Source organism: Sinohyriopsis cumingii, chromosome 6 (assembly GCF_028554795.1).
Source record: "Sinohyriopsis cumingii isolate HCF-2022 chromosome 6, ASM2855479v2, whole genome shotgun sequence".
In the NCBI taxonomy this organism is placed as follows: domain Eukaryota; kingdom Metazoa; phylum Mollusca; class Bivalvia; order Unionida; family Unionidae; genus Sinohyriopsis; species Sinohyriopsis cumingii.
In genome coordinates, this window is record NC_142966.1 from 135,580,851 (window position 1) to 135,602,538 (window position 21,688).

The 21,688-nt window shown below is 35.9% G+C and overlaps 1 long non-coding RNA gene across 1 annotated transcript; it reads left to right on the forward strand.

Annotated features, from left to right (window-relative positions):
• Positions 1-4,569: 4,569 nt before the first annotated feature.
• LOC149798054 (uncharacterized) lies at positions 4,570-10,230 on the forward strand. Its single transcript, XR_016421577.1, has 3 exons — positions 4,570-4,677; positions 6,222-6,396; positions 9,190-10,230. It is a non-coding gene; the product is annotated as an uncharacterized LOC149798054 (long non-coding RNA).
• Positions 10,231-21,688: the final 11,458 nt, after the last annotated feature.

Genomic DNA, 21,688 nt, shown 5'->3' on the forward strand with positions numbered 1-21,688 from the left:
GCTTGAGGGGTATCATATATTTAGCTATGGCACAAGGTACATTTATTAAGGTTGCACATCAATAGAAAGTATTACTGCGGTTTTCTTTATGACTTATGTATATATAGAGTATATATTTTAAATGGAAATAATCAGAGTGAACTTTGATCAACGTCGGATTCACTTGTAAACAGTGATGTTTGTTTTACAAATATTTTTTCAGAAAATAAATGCATTGATACGTGTACGAACAAATCTACAAACTATGAAAGACAATACATACTGCTTCCTCCTGTAATAGGTCGCACAGAAGTACAGTTACAGCTAAATCTGTGTATCTAGCATCATATAAAAACGAGGTTCGTTCTATTTTTCTTATTTTGTTCTTTTTTTCTTCTTCAAATTATATGGTACATGACATGGATTGAGGTGTTCCAATATGCGATAGGTTTGAAACATACAAAACGGACGAAACACGCCATGACGAAATCCTTGGTAAGGTCACAGCGTCAAAAGTTACAGAATTTCACACAGGAGCTTATTCATATGTATCGCACACTATCCGGACCCACCCGTGGGGCCCGTTCAGGCGAATATCAAGGTAGCTTAACTATTTTTAGCGTTGACAGGACATACTTTTTTTCTTGTAAATGTTACGAAAACTTACTGTATGAAACGTTCATGTCGTTTCATTCACGTTTATAGTGGGGAGATTTTGTGGGCGTGTCCAGTGGCGTCACTAGGGTTCGTGTCACCCAGTGCGGTAATTCATGATGTCACCCCCATGGACCTCCTTCCTGCACAAAAATTCTAAATTTTTATAGACAGTCATGTACAGTAACTCATGGTGTCACCCCATGGAACACGTCCTGCACAAAAAAGTCGAAAATTTTATAGACAGTCATTTGGGTGTCACCCCTTCTGATGGTGTCACCCGGTGCGGTCCGCACCCACCGCACCCCCCCCCCCTCCCCGTGACGCCACTGGGCGTGTCTACACCCTGTACCTGCCGTCACCCATACCCCACCACGAAAGTACGAATGGGGTATAGCTAAACATTGATATAGTATACCCCTTATCCGCTACCCCTGCATAAAACAATGTTTTTCAAGGTCATGGACTACATTTAATTTCAGTGTGTACATACCATGTCCTTTCCATAATTAGCTCAGGATTGCAAAATGTTAAGTAAGGGGAGTAATATATCATGGCATGTGATACTTTGAACCGTAGTTATCTGCCACATGTTCGCTATACAACCTTGAGAAAAACTTTAGATAGTAACGATTGTTAAATGACATCTGCTTTCACGACTATCTGGAAGACACAATTTTTAAAAAAAAATCAAAATAAGGTATATAAACATAAAAGCTGATGAAACAAATGTAGAATTATACATTACATTATAAATAATAATGTACATTTATAAAAATGTACGGCACCGCGGCAATAAGATGTGTATATGTGATAGCTTCCTGTGATATGGACTGCTTCATTTAAATTAATAATAATAATAATAATAATAATAATAATAATAATAATAATATCATGATATTCCATGGATAAAACGGTACAGTATTTATAGGTCACTGCATTCGTATGGGAAAATATGAACTAGGTTTTCGGATGGATATACTGCAAGACCATGGGAGTGCAGTATATCCATCCAACGAAACTAGTTCATATTTTCCTATAAAAATGCAGTAACCTTTTTATTATATTCTCATTTCCTTATTCTACCTTAGGCTTAATTATATAAACAAAAATACATTTCAAGAAACGAAGTAACTGAATTTATGCTGTACTCCAAACAAAATACACTAACGCATATTCATCAGTACACAATAACAACATTATTAATACACACATATCTCCGCCCAGATAAATTTGAACATAGTCGCGCTGTAGACATCGCTTTTAAAAGAAAATGGCATTTTGGTCTTGTTAAAATTGAAACTTAGAATTATATGGTGAATGAATGCCCATTGCACCAACTTTTCCATTTGGTCTGGAATGAATAGATTTTGGTATTTTTGTCCAGTCTACAAAATTTCGTGATTATTGGCTGGATTTTTCTGTGCCAATTCTACATGAAGTACATCTCATTTCAGCAGCTAGGGTCAGCGTGTTGACATATGCAAGCGTGTTTCTGTTATGTAATTGAATGTTTGAAATCATATTGTGCGAAAAATATGAATTTTGTTCAATTCTAATTATCAAGAAAACGTTATGGAATATAATGCTCCTTTCATTTGGAGAGTAGTAATTTCTAATGTTATTCCTGCACTTGTGCAAAGAAAGAAATTGAAGAATCCGTCGGGTTTCAACAAAATAAAAGTATTCCTTACGTTGATGAAGTTATTATGACATGCAGCTATCCAGTCACATGGAACCAGTTTAAAATAGCAATTATTTACCTTCGAGGTTTATTCCTATCATTTGAGGAAAAGGCAAAGGAAGTTCCCATCGCTTATCCCTGTTACTTTTGACGTTATCAATAGTATGACGTCACAGAAGACGCGACATCGTCATGGACGTCAAAGTGCGTAAACCTAAAGTTTTCTTCCCTCTTTCTTAAGCAAAACACTCATTTCATCATTTTTGTACAGGTTAGAATTTATATTATTGTTCCACATGCTGTTGCTAAAGTTAGTTTGGAAGAGCCTAGAGGACCACTATAAGACCGACATGTTTCGTTTCACCTGTCATTTTATCCAGGCCCTGGCTTCTGTTGCAAAGCTGTGATTGATCAAAAGTGAGAAGTGACTGATACTCCTCCAGTGGCGGATTTCACTTCTTTAAAGCTTTCTTGAAAAAGAAAATAACTAATAACAATTTCGTCCCCACTCCAACTGAAAAAATACCAACCTTAGGCTACATTTTTCTCTTATAGACCCTCTTTCCACCCCTCCCTGTTCGACACCGCTGCCTCCCCTGACGGAAGGAATTGGGTCACGATTAGTACTTCCAGTTCGGTACTCACGAATGTAGTTCTAGTCTATTTTTAGAATATGTTTCACTCTCTCATTTTGGTGGTGACAGAACAGTTATATTTGTGCATTTTTGGTAGGGATTTAAAAGTAATTGTTTTTAATTGAGAATATGAGATCAGGGTGTGGTTGTCGGTGTGTATTTCAGCGACAGTGCACAGTAAGTAATAAGGCATTGGTGATGATCCGGAAGTGAAATCTATGTTCCATTGCATGCTGCTCTGTTTACAGTCTAGCCTCTCAAAACAATGCCGGTGAATCTTTGACAAAAACTTCACCGAGAAGTCATCATTAAATGTATTTTAGATTAGCATATGATTTGTATTGATTGCCACACACTGGAAAGGTCAGTACTGAGAAACAAATGTATAGAACATATTGTAAAATTAATTATGTTCTATGTCCTTTCAGGACAGTATTGATTAAACTTTAAATTGCTATAAAGTTTATTATTAATGATAGGCACATGAAATTGTCACACCTTGAGTATATTGACTGTAGCAATAAGAAAAGATAATTAGAATTTAAAAAATGTAATTCGAAAAATTCTCATAAATGATATATGTCGGAGACGACACTAATTATTATTAACAGCAATGTATTTGAACATAATATAGAAATTGCACTGGATGATTGTTTCAAAGCATGTCAGCGAATATCTCTTTAAAGTCTGTGCTAGCACATACTAGTGATTGCAGAATATGGACAAAATAAAAGTAACATTCAATAGATTATATGGCTTATTGTCATATAGAGATCCTGAAACAAACAGCTGGAACAAAAAGCATGTCATCAGACTGACATTAATTGTAAAGTTGAAAAGTTTGACTATTCCAAAGGAGCTCGATGCATCCCATTTATGCTACAATAGTTTGCATCTGAATGTGGATCATCTGATTCTAGAACCTCATTCCGTTAACAATAATAGGCTGTGCGGCAGTGGTTATGGGCATTGCATGGGCCATGGTGACTTACCAGACTGCACGATAAAGTCGAAAATGTAACATGTAATAATACAGGTATCACGATATATCCTTACTTTCACCCACATCCATATCGAATTATGTCTGAAATTGAAGGAAGGAAGGAAGGAAGGATGGATGGATGGATGGATGGATGGATGGATGGACGGATGAATGGGTGGTTGGATGGATGGATTAATGTATGGTTGGATGGATAGACGTCTTGAGCAAGAAGGAGAAAAGAAAGAGTGTGGTCTTTATTTTAGTAGACCATGCTGGTATGTATGCTGTCTTAAATACATTTCTTCATTCCTTCCATTCATTCATTCATTCATTCATACATACATTCATTTAGCGAGTAAGCCACATCATGTCATGTCATGTTATTTTTGTTAAGAAGTTTTAAAGATTTGTTTATTTTACTTTTTAATTTCTTTATTTGTGTCTTCATATTCACAGAAAACTGTTCCGACTTTTCCATTGGTCTCCTCGGATGGTAATAAGTAATCCAACTGCACATAACATTTTGCACATGGAATTAAGATAATCTTTTCTATATGCAGTGTCCATTGGCTCCTGCTAAAACTGTACATAGGAGTGATCGCCCTTGGTTTATATCAGTCCGTTCAGTAGTCAGACTTCGTCTTGCCTTGCTGAGTCATGTACCTCAGATGGGCTTGTATCATATTTCCTCGTCTTGCTCGAATACGTTACCTGGTTTGTGGACGCTTTTGATACAACTGATTGTAAGTGCAGTCTTTATCCATTGCCTCCAGTGATCTCAGAGTCCTTGTTGAAAGTTTACCTCCAAAGTTTGTGTCACTTTTGTTTTATGTGATGATCTCCGTATATTATTGAATCTGTGTATAGTTGAATGCACTCATGCCTCGAAGTTTCTGGAATAGTTCACATTTTAGGTAATGAAACACTGACTGATCTGTTCACAGCCTCACATTTCTGTGTATGTTTTCAGTCGCATTCTTTCTACATCACAGGAGAGTTTCATTTTCAGAACCTCTAGCAGGATGTTCTCATCATTTTCTGTCATCTTAAGATGAGTCACTGAATGACAGCCCATGTATGATGATCACATCCACCAGCTGCTAGTACTTCCCACTCACCCCCCACCCCACCCCACCCCCCACCCCCCACAGACCTTTGAATAATGCCGGCATTTTGAGCATTCCCCTGAATAACAGCGTAGAGTGGCAGCCAGTACTTGGGGAAATTGACATTCAATTTTTATAACATCACCAATATTGTCCTCCATCATTTGCTTGAATAACAAACAGCAGCGTGCTTTAGTGCCTTGGCTTTCAATTTTCTGTTTGAGACTTTTTCCTTCTCTTGTTCTTGTTCCTGGAAACATGTGTTCACTAAATATTGCAGAATTACACCGTAAACGTCCCAAATGGATGGGGTCCACCAGTCTTTCTACTTCCCACATTGGATGCAGAATGTTGTAAGCGTCTAAAAAGACAGCAGCAGCCTATGCATCTGCATCTGTTGTTGCATGTCTAATGAGAATCTCTTGCAGCACAAACATTTTTTCCCATTTCTCTTGCTATTTCAAACTCTGAATGTGGTGCAACTGGTAATAGATTTGCTGTTAAGTCAGCATGGCCTCCTGGACATTGCTAATCAAAACATTTCCCCTCCAGTCCAACACAGCTTGTGTTCTACTGTAATCCTTACAATGTATTCCTCCTCTGTAAGTTTCACAGTTAATTCCAACAGCTTACGATGAAATTTGACCAGGCATCTTTTCATGTCCAAAACTAACGGCATTGTATCTTGCGTCAAAAGCGACATTATTTGCTCATGATGCTGAACACCCCGCACGACATTAACCTGTCTGACTAGTTTCTGTCATATCCATGTCATTGAGTTCCACAGTTGCTTTGCCTACAGTGTTGGAGTCCATTTGCATAGATGTTCTTCTAAGTGGTGGAATGTCAGTGTCTACAAGCAAGTATCTAGACATGGTATTGTCCATTGGCGTATATTAATATCCAGCTTGAAATATCATATTTACAGCAGCAGGATTTGGTCCAGGTTTATTTGATTTTATCTCCTCATGCAACTTATTCTCTGGTGACTTAACGCTGCAGTTTTTACACATCTTGTATGCTTTCAAGCAAGTCCCCTTTTTCATTAACAATTGGGAATTCTGGTCCGTCAGATACGTTGGCTTGATTAATATGGCGATGAATATTATTCTTCATCTCAACATCTTTTTCATGCAGATGATACGTGTCCCATCGTGCTCGTTCAGTTCTGTCTCTCTCAGGTCCAGTTTTGCTCTGATGATGGTCGTATAATTTTAGCAGACCCAGGTGTGCTATTACAGTCCGGTGCCTGAACTAACTGGAGACCCCCATGTGTCGGCTTTGTTACTGCTATGAGAGAGAACCTATCTGCATCCATTCTTCTGGTCACTGGAACAGATCCAGCACTGGAACTTGGTAGGTTATTATTAGTCGGATATCTGAATCCTTTGTTATGTGGAATATTTCCAGGTTTAAAAATGTTGTCTTCATCTTCTTGTACCCTTTCATGGTTTCAGTTACAATAACTGCATGCAAAATACAAAACGTATCCTCTCTCTCTCTCTCTCTCACTTATATAACTAGGAAAAAGGATGCTAGCTTGGTTTCAGAGAACTACACCACCTTTTCAGTACTATAGAGCGTTTCACGGTTGCAACAGATTTACTGGTCGTATCGCTTACAATTACGTCCCTTGGCTACAATGTGCATGCCCTCAAAACAATGTCTAGTTCCGGATAGTTTAGAATTTCGCACCGCTTGGTTAGCGAAACAAAGTCAACAAAAGAAGGAATCTTAGCTGTACTACATATCATTATGGTAAACCCAATAAATAAAATATATATATATATATATATATATATATATCTAACATCATTTATTCCTCTGGAACAACCTTTTCAAAATTAGTTAGGGCTGTAAAAAAACAACATATTTTCATTATTCCTCAAGCAAGATTAATTGCAGGAACAATCTTTTTACGCAGCGATACACTTTCGCACAATCAGATAATACAAACTAGAGTATGAGGTAGTGATATAAAGATAATGAAGTTCTGAAATGGGCAGAAAACATATATTTGAAAGCTGAGACCAACGCAGAATAGTAACACAATAAAGATGTAAAAACAATCTATCAAATCTTGATAGAATTTCTTTTTAAGATAGTGAGATGTCCATCTTGCTTTTTGAATGTGAGCGGTCTGTCACATTTTCTTGATCTGCATATGGCATCTTTATTGACTGACCTATCCGGAAGTGAGTTGCACTGAGACGCCCTCTGGTGTGTTGAAGGGGAGATGATAACCTCGAAATGGTCAATTGGAAGCCTCACATATGAGGGTTCCACCCTTTTATGGGTGGAAATGATATAATTTTCTTGGTTAGTACCCATAGCTAGCGTATTTAGATGCATCCATATTTCAGGTGTTACCTTTGATTGACAGGCTCTGGTTTAACTGCTTCACACCTGATAATGAAAACCATTGATGTTCATGATAAAGGAATGGAGAGACTTTGCCATAGAATAAAATGTGTCAGGTTTTAAATTTTCATTAAAGTTTAAGTTAGATTTAAATTTTCATATCAAAATATGCATCATTTTATAAAACAGTCAAGTTTAATTTCTAGTACTTTTCAGATTGGTGCTAGGACTAAAAACTAATTACAGTTTATTTGATGTGTTTATCTTGATGAGCGAAATCACAATTAAACTTTACGTTTTGTGAATTTTTGGACATTCGGCCATTTGGAATCGGCTTGTGCTTGTGTTACATTGGTGTTAGCTAAAATCCTATAACTGTACTATTCATGGATGAAATTTCTTAAAACTTTTCATAAGTATTTAGAGCCATTGATTTGATCACGGATGTAAATTTTGTCCATTGAGGTGAAATTGTCTAACGCTGTCAGGAATGGGGCATAATTAATACTTCCAGTTCAGTACCAACGAATTTAGTTCTAGTCTGTTTTAGAACATTTTTACTCTCATTTTGGTGGTGATAGAAGAGTTATATTTATGAATTGTGGTAGGGATTTAAAGGTAATGGTTTATTCTTGAGAATATGAGCTCAGGATGTGGTTGTATGTGTGTATTTCGGCGACAGTGGACAGTGAGTATTAAGGCATTGGTGATGATTCGGAAGTGAAATCTGTGTTCCATTTCATGCTGCTCTGTTTACAGTCTAGCCTCTCAAACAAAATGCCGGTGAACCTTTGACAAGAACTTCACATTGAAGTCATATTTCAAGGTATTGTAGATTAACATATGAGATGTATTGATTGCCAGACAGTGGTAAGGTTAGTACTGAGAACCGAATGTAGAGAACATATAGCAAAATTAATTGTGTTCTAAGTCCAGAACCGCTTCAAGGTTATGTTTCAGAGTAAATCTAATTATGCTTTGGAGCCATTCTTGCGCGAGACGCATTGACAGTAACGAGTCAGTTTATTAAGGATAGATCTATTCCCGAATGTTATTTTAATTCAGAATTGTTTTTGATGACGTAACACCAGCGAAAAGCTTCGACTGTCTTGATTGCATTCTTATAGCACATTTCACCTTATATTTGAAAATATTATAATTTTTGTTGTTATCTTTCGCTTTAATTTATTCTATCATTTTAACGAATTTCAACATCTTTTCATTTTCCTTTCATCTTGTAGGAGTGCGTGTTTATGTAAAAAGGTCATCATCCAAATGCTTTACCAATTTTTACCTGTATATTTGTAGTACTTAATATTTTATTTGGCACTATATAGTCACGATTGTGCTAAGGTTCCGTCCAAACCTACATATATGCACTTTTCTAAGATGATTGAAATTTTAAAGGGATTATCTACTGCAGAATTGTTTTCCCAGGAGGAGTAAGGTGAAAATGTTTAATCCCAGCCATTAAATATTAAGCTTGTGGTCACAAGATAAAAATACTGTATACTATTTCAACGGTCAATGAGTACTAAGGTACTAAGGTCATAAATATAGCATTAAGTTGGATTGTAATAATTATATTACAACCAACAAAAAAAGAAACCAAGGAAGAAGGTGGGTGTGATTTAATTCGGGTTTTCTGAAGGGAGGATGGGCAGGGCTGACCTGGAGGAGAGAACTATTAACAACGATATCATCAATTATCAATACGATGAACGCATAAAAGAAGGGAATACAGTGTGTGTGATTTTGAATTTTAACATAGCTTTAACATTTTTTCAGTCGTATCTCTACGATGTCAGCAGTGTGGCAGTTTATAATGATGCCTAACACGGGGGCATCATGTCGCAGACATTTAGCAAGATGTCCCACCCATTCACATTATCCTGACACCAGGCCGACCAGTCCTAACACGAACTTCTAATGCTGAGCGCAAACCGAGGCAACTGTTAGTACCATTTTTTGAAAGTCATTGGTATGACTCAGATGGGTATCGAACCCATGACCTCATGCATCCGAGGCAGATGTTCTAACCACTATGCCACCGGAACGGTGAGGAAATACAGGAAAAAGTTGAAAGTAAATTGATACTTTTAATATTCTGATTCTGAAATTCTACGTAACATCTTCAACGTACTTGGAATCGCCATTTCATACCTTTGAATCGTTAAGTAACTGTTTTATTACCTGCATATTTTTTTCATTAAACCTTTGAAAGATGTATATGTCTCGGTATGAATAACCGTCTTTTCTGATAGATGTAGACGTCATTTATGAAACTGTTTCCGCTTCTCGATACATTTTTCATCGTTAAATATTTAGTCATGTGTTTAATAGATTATCCCACGATACATGCACACCTAACTCTTCTTTTAACTGTCACTGCATTTCATTATTTTATGAAGTAATGAACTCAGAAGAACTTGCTGAATGAAATATGTTGCTCGTTTTTGTTCGACAAGAACTTCGCCCCTTGATCTGGATCATTTGTAAATATCATGCTGAACAGATGACGTCATTACCTGACAAGTTATGAATCAATAATGTCATAAATTGCATTCGTTATGTACTTGACCTCTTTATTTGTTCAATGGGATTCATCTCTGACATAATCGTTTTTTATTTCTAAGAGAAGTTGCATAAATTATGCTGCAGTAGACAGGATTTATATTTGTAGTTTCAGTTCGTGTAGTAAGTGTTATATTTCAGCCGCTTGAGAACTTATTCATGTAAAAGGAAATTTGTTCCAAAAGACACTAATGTATTTAGTACATAATCGTATCCTTATGAATTCTACCTGGCTTATGTTTATATTGACATGAAGTAAATCAATTAAAAAGTAATAATAAAATTGTAAATAATTACTGTTTAGAATTATATTGTTATAAATTATAATTTTAAAGTTCTACTATGCTCGTCAGATAGAATTCTGATCAATGATGTCTGCGATGAAAGCATGCAAAAGTATGCTTAATATATGGAAGATAATTATCTGAAGCCATCGTGTTTGTATTTCTTTATTAATAATTACATTTTTGTATACCCATCCCGCCTTCAGCGCAGTGAGAAAGTAAAGAGCCACACAAGTGTCTGAAAGAGCGAGACGATACATCATTGTTTTTGGATCATCCAATATTTAATTGTAAATTTTCAGACTGGGATTCAGCCAATAATATACATCACCCATATTTTTGAAACAGTTATTTATACATATATTTTTCAATTTCAGTTTCTGTTTGTTTCAAGCTATCGACAGAACATGCTTTTCTACATATTTTTGTGCAAACAAGCACGTTGTGACTGCTATCAATTCATCTGATCAAACACGTGTCTGCAAGTCTTTATCCATCTTAATTTGTCTATGTTTTGGGAAAGAATTCCTAAAGTTAGACGATAAGGCTATCAACCGTCAGGATTACAAGGCTCCTTATCATTGTTACCAACAAATCGTTACACATCGTTACATACTTATAATTGTTTCATAGCTATATCTACTTGTCTTTCATCAGCTGAGTAATAATTTTTTCCTTCTTTCTTAACATTCAAGAATCTGGAATGTAAATTATTACATGGAATAATTTTGGTTATTACAATTGAAAAGATATTCTGAATCTTGTTTCCTCAGATGGAAGAAGCGTCATATATATTTGATAAAAGACCTGTATTATTTACTTTTTCATCTCAGCGGAAAGGTGTTTGCAGAGTTTGTTGAGCATCGATCAATAATCATATGGTTTTTTTCATTTTAACCTTTAAAGAATCTGAGCTAAAATTTGTCTGTAATAATTATGATCGTTAAAATTAATTTTTTCAAAAGGATGTGACGTCACATTACTTCGAAAAAAGACATTTAGTATCCAATTGTTCTTCCCAATTCGAAGATTTTTTGAAGCATAAAGTTTTGAAAACCGTGGATATACTTATGTAAAACAAAGTGTAAAATTGGCAAGATGTGTCGATGTATGTAATATATAATTCATTTCCCGAATGAACTGCCAGCTGTGTATTGACATAAACCAGTGAAGGTAATAAATTCTTACAATGTTATGATATTTTACAGACATAAAAGTAAACATATTTTATTTAGAGTCGAAATTACATTGAAAACATAACAAACAAACATTACATCCGGACAACAACCCATTTGTTTGTACCCCATTTTTTAACCTAGCTTTAACAATTTTTCAGTCATTTCGCTACGATGTCTGCAGTGTTGCAGTTTATAATGATGTCTAGCAATGGGGCATCATACCGGAGACATGTAGCATGTACACATGTCACATTGTCCTGACACCAGGCCGACCAGTCCTACCACTAACCTCTTAATGCTGAGCGACTAGCGAAGCAGCTATTTGTACCATTTATGTTAATCTTTGGTATCACTAGGCCGGGAATCGAACCCGCGACGTCCCTCATCCGAGGCGAACGTTCTAGCCACTAGGCCACTGGAGCTGTCCATATCCTCAATCTGAATGTAAAAGCAAAAATGCATTACGAATATAATAAATACATACAACTTTTCATTCATCAATTACTAATTTCTAACCTAATTCTCGCCACCATTAGCATGTTTGTTGGTCAAAGTAGAAGTGGTGACACTGAAACATACAATTACGAGCTATATTATTGATATCATAGGCTGAGAAACTTTGAATATTATTTCAAAACTCGGGCAAGATATGTGTCAGAGAAAGCAAGTAAAAGTTAAACGCAATTATTTTACAAATGAACAAAAATTTAAAGGACTTGAGAAACTACGTCGAATTCAAACAGAAAACAACCGCTCTCCTGAAAATCTTAGGTTTTATGCAGTCTTACAAAGGAATACATTTGCTTAACACATTATCAGATGTTAGTAAATTACATAAAAATGACGTTTTCTCTTAATCTGAACGTTTTCCAAACGTGACGCTTGTCAAACTTGTGCTTAAAGTATAATAAATATAATTATATTTGTAACATTCAAATTTAATTTGTGACAAAATCAACTGTTTAATAAATTATTTTGTCATATACGATGAAAACTTAATATCATTAAATTCGTAAAAAGATAACTCGGCAATTTCAATACATTTCTTACTGACTGAAACCACCGAATTTCCGATGTAATGAAAACTTATCAAATTACGCAAAGCCAGAAAATAACACCGCAGGAAACTAGTATTCCGGCGTTACCCATAACATCTAATATTTATCATGATAAAATATCTAAAATATAGATATGGACCAGATATGTATTTTTATCTAAAAGTTCAATATTTGGGTCTCTTGGCGGCATGAAATTATCAAAATGGACAGTAGTTTTATCTAGTGTTAGGTACAGTCCTCAGTGAATGTACTTCCTAGCATGTTTGTAGTTGGATGGGTTATTTATGTGCCTATACACTTAACAGGCTACGGTTCAAGGTCCATCTTTCTTCCGAGTAACATATTTGATCGAACAAAAGTAAGCATACTACCATTCTGCGAACAGTGAGTAAACGTGATAACCAAATTCGTCCCTTTTTAACATCTAGGACTGGATTTGGATAGAGACGGACGGATTCGGAACTAAAACCCAGGCAAAACTTTATGTCCGACAATATCTGTCTACAGAGGCGGATCCAATAAAATCGTTTTTTGCTTGTGGTGATGGGGACACAAGGAGCAGGCAAAAGGTGAATGGGATGGAACCGGGGGAGAGGGGGGCGAAGCCTAAGGATGATGCTGCATTTTAAGCGTTACAAGGATATAATATTTAACATTTAACTGTAATGAAAATCTTCTATAATATTTGTTCCTGTTCTTTTGCTCTCGGTTTATTGGAAGAGGAGGAGTGCCGCTGGCTTCTGCCTCCCGCGATCCACCCCTGGTCTAGCTTTCATTGTTTCGTAAATCAACAATGTATCATTTACATAATCAAATACATTTTGCTTCACTCCTTACGCTTGTTAGGCCTGGGACTAAGAATAGGCAAATGTTATAATCGAAAAAAGAAACATGATCTATAAAAAGGTAGCTTATCTTATCGTGTACGCGTTTGACGATGAGAGGGAACTGAATTTAATTTTCAGTATTAGAATACATTAACTGAATCTCATGTTAATTAATTAATACACTGTTCACGTTCTGGTCTTTTGTCTTCCTTTGTTCTAGCCACAGTGAATCGATTTGGCTCGATTTCATATGATATGAAATATTAGTGGAATGGATAAGGAAATTCTCAAATAAAACTTGAACTTCGATTATAAATGTTATATTGCGAAAAACAAGAATCTGTTATCATTATATTGTTCAGTTCAATATCAAATCGCCTGTCAATACATAGAGAGTAGAAGAAACATTATGTCTGAGATTTCAAGACATCTTATTTTGAACACTTGGATTTGGCAAAAGCATCAACTCACATCTGAAATACGAAGAAAAGGACCGCTGAAATTTTCAAAAGTTTGAACTGAAACCATCTAATATACTTGACTAAACTGAAACTTTTAACAAAATTCTTACTCTTTAAGTTGGCAAGCACCATTTAAATTCAAATAACAGAACATGGAGATGTACGATATACATTATCAAGCTTGCATGCACATCGGTTTTTATGAATTTTAATCCCACTTAACGACTTGGTCTGGTGCCACATTATGTAAACTCTCCATTTCTTAACAAGAACAATGAGTTGTTGCTGCTACCGTAATCTGCCAAAATGTTAAGTGTTTAAGTTCGTAGACTTTTGAAGTTGTTATAGATCTTAGTCAACTTAAATGTTGGTTTGTGTTTATTGCAAGGAATCCCCACCCCCGTTATATAATAGTTGTTCTTATTCAGCTCTGCCAGATGTGTAATATATTTAGTTCCCAGTTTTTAGGTCTTTTTGTCTTCCTTATAGCTATTGGCTGATCTCAGTCTTGTATTTTCTACCTTTCGTTTACTTTTGATTCCTGAGATCGGTTCGCGCATGCGCCTCCCTGAAGTATTATTGAAAGAAAAGCATAACTGAATCTTTGTCTTCATTTATTCCCTGCTATCGATGGGATCTTTACACACGAACCTATTTTATAACACAGGGAGTTTTCTTTGATTTTGCAGTCATTCAGTAATATTTAGTTTCTATGAGATATAGTTGGCCATGAATTGGCCGTTGGAGTTTATTGTTTATTTTTAATAACAAAGTCACTTATGAACGTCATCTGCTGTAACTGTCTTAATACGTATCCACGATCAAGTCCTACACCTAAAGTTGGTATGGTACTAGTACTAATGCTTATCGGTGCTTAGGTATATGTAGTGGTTATCCATGTCGTCATAGATGGTTTACACTTCTTAGCTTGTGAAAGTCTCTTTCTCTTTCGTTTGAAGTCTGATATTTGAATTCTACCAAAGTGTCTGGTAATAAAGTAACCGTTTTCTTTCACTTTCTTCTTCCTTATTAATGTTCAATGTTTGACTCATCTTCTTGCTTTCATTTTTCAATCGTTGTTTTGTTCTTTATGACGTTTAAAAATATCTCGAACTCTTCCTTCTGGTATTTTAGTTTTAGTTTTTACACATGATAAGGTGACAGCGATGGTAAGGGAAGTGAGGGTGGTACCAGCCAATATACATGCGAAGAAGATAGGTAATCGCACACATCCGAACTGAGATAATTCGCATCCAGAAGAATTCTAGCTACAACAGTAGTTGTAGTTGTGTTATCGTTCCAGTTATGCAATGTACGACGTATAGACTGCAGGCGCTTCTAAAGCATTGTCTTTATTTTAGCCATATTTATTGTATGAACTGCACCGTCACGTATCCTCTATCTGCTGAATGTAATATACTTCCTCGCTACCTTATGACAGTACATCTCTACATAAATTTAATGGATTCAGAAGATTCACACAAAGCCATTCATCCCGACGAGAATGATTGAAGCCAAATGACTGTCCTATTCAGTTTTGCTTGGACCAGAGTTTTGAGTGGAATATGATAAATACCGATATAAAACAAAGTTATTATCTTTAAAATGGAGGCTCCGTTGTTTATGTCTTCACCTGTTTCAATTCACCTTCCCGTTACCTTAATTGATGCCCAGATTATGATTTGTCAAGTTATATCCAATACGCGTTAACGCTCAACAGTGGAACATTAATACAGTATCAGCATATATTTGCTCTTTTAGTGTATGACTCATGTATTTATGCAACATTTATTAGTTTTGGAAATAATTGTACCTCCTGTAATCAGAAGTGACAGTATCCTGAGTCGCCTTTGTAATGCCTTTTGAATCTCATCCATCACCATAGATTAACCCAGCTACTTTATCTGCATTCAAGAAATGCTCATCGGAAGGTAACGTTTTATGTAGCAATCTGACACTTAAAAACTGATGCATTTTGTGTCTAGAGATGTGGCTAAGTTAATATAATGTTGTTGGGTTACACTGGTCAACAGTGAAATCATTACTGACTTGAAAAGGCCCTAATCTGTAGTATTTTGGTGTGCCGAACACGAATATAACCGTGAAAAATTTGTATTGGCTCTCGTTTTGAAGATATTCATATACCTCATTTTCTATGTTTCACTGTGTAAATTTCTCCAGTAGGACTGCAGCAACATCCGGAATAATGATGTAACATTGCATAATACCATCATGCTCACATCATCCACAGTTGATTGCATCATTTTCTGATGCAATGCAATACTAATGCCATGCGGCTGCTGAAGTAAGTTGACGTCAGCAGTGTACTATACATGTGTAGGCCTATTATACTAATGCCAGGCGGCTGCTGAAGCTGACGTAAGCAGTGTACTATATAAAGCACAATCAGATAGGTTCAGCATTTAAAATATTTTAGACGTTGTGCGAGACAGTTCAAGCTACTGTTACATAAAACTTATTATTTTATCCATTTACGTACAATAAAGAACAGTAATGCCTCGAAAGTGTGTTAATACCGCGGACAATTTTTGCTATATTTGTGGGGAAGTGACATTTGCCAACCAGAAGAAAAGTATCAATTCTCAAGTGAAGAAGGCATATCATCTTTACTTCGGATGCAAGGTTGGTGACCAAGACAAGCCTTGGGCTCCGCATATATGCTGTGCTACATGTACAACACAGCTTTCACAGTGGTTGAATTGCAAAAGGTCATCAATGCCGTTTGCAGTCCCAATGGTGTGGAGAGACCAAGCAACCACCTAAATGACTGTTACTTCTGCTTGGTTCCTCCTCTTTCCGGCGGAATAACGAAGCGAAAGAAGTCGAGAATAGTCTACCCAAACATTCCGTCTGCATTGAGACCAGTTCCACATGGTGAGGGACTTCCTATTCCAGAACCTCCAGCAGAATATTCTCTTGATTCATCTGACGAAGACAAAGGTGAGTCGACCTGTTCTTCTCCTGGTCCATCAGCATGCAGTGATCCAGATTTTCACTGTGGTGCATCATCAACCCCACACAGAATAACACAGGAAGAACTAAATGACCTGATTCGTGATTTGGACTTATCAAAGAACAAGGCAGAATTGCTAGGATCAAGACTCCAACAATGGAATCTTCTAGAAGAAGATGTCACAATTACTGCATATCGAAAGCGCCACCAGCAATTGGAGCCTTTCTTCAGAAAGGAAAGTAATCTGATATTCTGTTCCGATATTGAGGGCCTCATGAATGCTTTAAAAATCACTCATGACCCACAAGAATGGAGACTATTTGTGGACTCTTCGAAACTGAGTCTCAAGGCTGTGCTTTTGCACAATGGAAACATTCTTCCATCTATTCCAGTAGCGTATGCTGTCCACATGAAAGAGACATACGATAACTTAAGGCAGCTACTGAATTCCATTGAGTATAACAAGTACAGCTGGCACCTCTGTGGTGATTTGAAGGTAGTTGCCCTTTTAATGGGACTGCAGCAAGGATATACAAAATACATGTGTTTCTTATGCGAGTGGGATAGCCGAGCAAGGGAAATGCACTACATGAGGAAGGAATGGACTCACAGGCAGAATGTAGCCATTGGAGAGAAGAATATCCAACACCCAGCTCTGGTTGAGGCTCAGAAAATCTTGCTACCACCCCTTCACATCAAACTAGGTTTGATGAAGAACTTCGTGAAAGCCATTGACCGGACTTTGCCAGCATTCCGATACCTGCATGAAAAATTCCCTCGACTCAGCGAAGCAAAGATTAAAGAGGGAGTTTTTGTGGGTCCTCAGATTCGAGAGCTTTTCAAAGATGACCGGTTCAACAACTTGCTGGAAGGTGACGCGAAACAAGCATGGAATGCTTTTCGCCTAGTTTCTACAAACTTCCTCGGAAATGTTAGGGCAGAAAACTATAAGGAACTAGTAGAAGACATGTTGATGAAGTATAAGAAACTTGGCTGCAATATGTCTCTAAAGATTCACTTCCTTCATTCCCATTTGGATTTCTTTCCTAGCAACTGTGGTATTGTTAGTGATGAACACGGCGAACGTTTTCATCAAGATATCGCAACAATGGAACAAAGATACCAGGGAAAATGGTCCACTACAATGCTGGCTGACTACTGCTGGACACTCCTCAGAGATGCTCCCGAACAGCTGTACAAGAGACAGGCGAAGAAATCTAAGATGTAGTCAATGACTTGATTTTTTATAGGTAGGCTATTACAGTTGACCTTTTACTATTGGAATGCATTTCGTTATGTAAACATTAATTTCTTGCAGATTACAAAAAAACTAGAGCCAATTTTGCAATTTGACTGTCATATTCGTGTTCAGCACATAAAAATTGATAAGAATTGACTAATTTTATTTCAGTAACATGACTTTTGTAAAAATTTGTTGTCCAGTGTTATCTGTTCTGAAATTTCTAATCACTTCGGGATCAGTCTTCTGGCTGTTGATAATAGCGTTGCTCTAATTGAAGCATAATCTCCCCATGATGAATAAAGACAATTCTCTAACTGTTGCTTATATAAGTCGTCGCTAAGTATTAAAAACGGACATCCAGTTATCTTGGGTTTTTTTGTTGAAGGGATTACTCATGTTTGATTTTGTTGCTAGCAAGATTTAGGAGGGACCAAGTAAACATTATCACAGTGTACATGTAATATACACACTAAATCATATCGCACACTATTTAATAATGCAATCGACTTCATCGTTGAAGTATCATGGTCGTTATCGACGTATGTTGTGCTGATAACAGTTTTTTACCCAGGCGATTTAATTAACTCTATTAGATTTTCCTCATGTTGATGATTAATGTTTTGGAATTCAAACTGGTGATATTGAATATTCACAAGGAAATACTTCTTGAAAATTGCATAATTTTTAGTTAGTACTTATAGGAAGAAAGAATGAAGCCATTAAAACTGGCACATACATGTGTTTCCTTAAGTATATCCATAGTTTCGATAAATGGAGGAGAAGAATGTTTTCCGTTTTGCTATCAACATTTTCCAAGATCATCTCTATGGTTATTCTTCATAGATTTTTTTCTCTTAACAACATCTACTATTGTTTCATTGCGAACGTTAATTTTCCCTAATTAGACAATGATCTACGTAACTGGTGTATATTACTTATACAGCATATATGAGTTAGTAGAAATAAGTTTGGTGTCCTCGGAATCGAAACGTTGGATGGAATGCGTAGATAGATACTTATAGCTGAGACCCTCGTCTTTTCCAGCAACTGTTCTGCGTGAATCTGTGTTTCCCTTGGTTTATCTTCCTAGAGTTTTTATTTTTGCCATTGTTGTATCTTTACAATCTAGCTTCATTCAGCACTTTACAGAAATGTTGCTACTGCATTGTAATTTGAAAATATTTGGGATCCACGCCTTATAACCTTTTGCACATATCCTGGGTATTCATAGACCATTCAATATAATAAACCAGTTTAACAATGCTTGAAAATAATGATCTCGCGTTATCTCCCAAAATCTCGAAATTCCGAAACGAGACGCTCACTGCCGGGAGATTAATACTATACATGTTTATATAAAAAACATATAGTATTATAGCATAGAACATGTTGATTTTTATTACAAGTATCGAGTCAAATGACACGAAGCAAACTGCTTCGAAGTTTGGGAAGTCAATACAATGCAAAATCTCTGAGAATCTTGTGAAAGCATTTCATATTGCAACCTTTAAGATTAAAGCATTTAAATCCGTCCATAACAATAAATTAAATGCATTAAGAGCATATTCAAGGGCAGGTCCAAAATAACCAATGGAGTTATCTTACGACATGGAGCGTATTAGAAATGGAATTATACTATTTATATTTTATAATACATTTTCGAAATGGCCTTTCAATTCAAATTTTACTGAATTAAATCTGATTATTTGTTTTTAAAACAAATGCTTGCAATACTGTAACTTTCATCGCATTAAATATAAATAATAAAGAATTTCTGTACGAAATGTAAACGACTCATACGCGATTTGTTTTCATAATTCCTCTCTTCCTTAAGTTCACGAAAAGAAAACTTCTAAAATAAAAGAATGTATTGACTAACGAATTAATAATAGAAATACTAGATATTTAAAAAATCTAAACTTGATAGTGTCATTTATGTACACAATTGGAAATCGTCATGCGATATTGGATTGTATAATATACTTTTTTTCACAAACATTATCCATCTTATTAATGATATAATGATATGATATAATAATATATTTCCAGAGTTTTTTTATACCTAAAACTTACAGCAAAAACAATAGTTTAGGTAATTGTAAATGTAAAAAGCAAGTCGCTGTTACTTTCAATGTGAGTTGTGAGAAAGGTTGACAGTAGCTTACCGTGGGTCGGAAGTTCTTACTGGGTTTATCGTGTTTTACCACCACCAGTTACACTGGCTGCAATGTATATATCGTGTGCTGAGAAACTGCGTTACACCCAAAAATAACAACAACACTAATTTTGTTGCATATTAAAGTGTAGCAAACGGGAAAATTAGCATGAGAAATGAACTACTGACGATTCAAACTTTCTAATTTTTTAAAACTAGTCAGTCAGTAAAATCATGAACTTAAACAAATTATCTTTATTTATATGTAAATTGTAAATTTTTACTTAAAATCTTTCCTAATTGTTAAAAATTAAACTCATCCTGCAAAATGGCATTTCGGCAGACTGAAGAAAGAAGAAAATAGAAAATGGTGCACCAGTTGATGTTGAGAGTATTGGTATATGAACTTGTCAAGTAAGGCATGGTTTTGGAGCAAGCGAAGATTGAATAATATTTGATAATTAGTATAATAGTTACTGGTACTCAGAAGTTAAGTTTCATATTTCGAAAGCGGAAATGTCCATTGTAGAATAATTCTGTGTTTTAAGGTTAGTATAGATGAACTTGTGGATTGTGGAAGACTGGTCCATTAGTCGATAAGCTATGGTATGTATGACATTTTGAACAGAGTTTCTATATTGATATTGAACGAGGCTGTTCGAATTTCTCATATTAGAACGCACTTTTTATTGCAGAATCGGTGGGAGTAAGTCAGTTGTATAATCCTGAGACTGACGTCTGATAATATTATAAAGCTGCAACAAATTTTTTATTCATCTTATTTCTGCGAGAAGGACATCCAGTTTCAAAATAAAGTGCTTCTCTGCTAGTAAAGTGTGGTAGGACATAAACTATATATTTAGTCAAAATTAATGATTTAACCATTCAGTTAACTAGGAAACATGATTATTTATTTTAACCGTTAGCAATTGTTTCCAGCGCATGTCTCCGATTCCTAGTAGCGTAAACAACCTACACCCAGCAATGGTAGCCGCAATTTTATTGTTAGTGATAGAGATCAAGAACGGGAACTCTTTAGACACATAAATGGACTCGGTTCATAATAATGTTTCCTATATAGTTTCTACATTTGTTTCTCAGTACCGAACATTTAACTTTTTGTGAACCGTAATAAATCATATGTTAATCTAAAGTACCTTTAAAGAAGAATTTACGGTGACCTTCTTGTCATAGGTTATGCTGAATTTTGTTGACATGCTGGACTGTAAACAAAGCAAGGTGCAATGAATCAGAGATTGCACTTCCGGGTCAGATTCAATGCCTCATTACGCACTGTGCACTTTCGCCATAATTCAAACAGACAACCACACCATAATGCTCATATTGAACATAATAAATAATTACCATTAAATCACTACCAAAAATTCCTAAATCCATATGCGAGGTAGGTCTACCTCATACTGACCGCCGGGTCCATCGCTACTCTCTGGGAATTACTCTTTGGTCATAACTTGGAATCATGTTAAGATTCTCCACCCTATATATCAATATATAAAGTTCCTGGTCATGAAC